This window comes from Penaeus monodon, chromosome 29, assembly GCF_015228065.2.
Source record: "Penaeus monodon isolate SGIC_2016 chromosome 29, NSTDA_Pmon_1, whole genome shotgun sequence".
NCBI classification, from domain to species: domain Eukaryota; kingdom Metazoa; phylum Arthropoda; class Malacostraca; order Decapoda; family Penaeidae; genus Penaeus; species Penaeus monodon.
The window spans coordinates 23,055,579-23,055,986 of NC_051414.1; positions in this window are offsets into that span (position 1 = coordinate 23,055,579).

Consider the following 408-nt stretch of genomic DNA (forward strand, 5'->3'; position numbering starts at 1 on the left):
AGAACAAACCCACCACCACCACCGACAACAACAAAAACAAACCTACCTTGACAACAAACGCAAGCACAATAAAACCAACGCCGTACTTAAAACCCCAGAACTCGAAACCTGAACTAATAGCCGGTGAGAATTTAATATCGCAAGTGGAAGGGGGTTTGAAGCGAGCCACTGACAAGGTCTTTTGTCTGCTGCTGCTCCCTTCTTTTTTTCGTTTGTTGTGAAGGACGTGAAGTGAATATTGCTCTCCCGTGACCCGTGGCATTTCGCTGTCCGTTTAAGGATGAGGAACTAGTGGGTCATCCGGCCTCAATGAGGGTCGCTCGGCTGATTAAACTGGTGGTCGTTGGAGTTATTGTGGTGAGGATTATGATGATGATGTTGCGTGTGAAAGTGGTTGCGTGGATATGC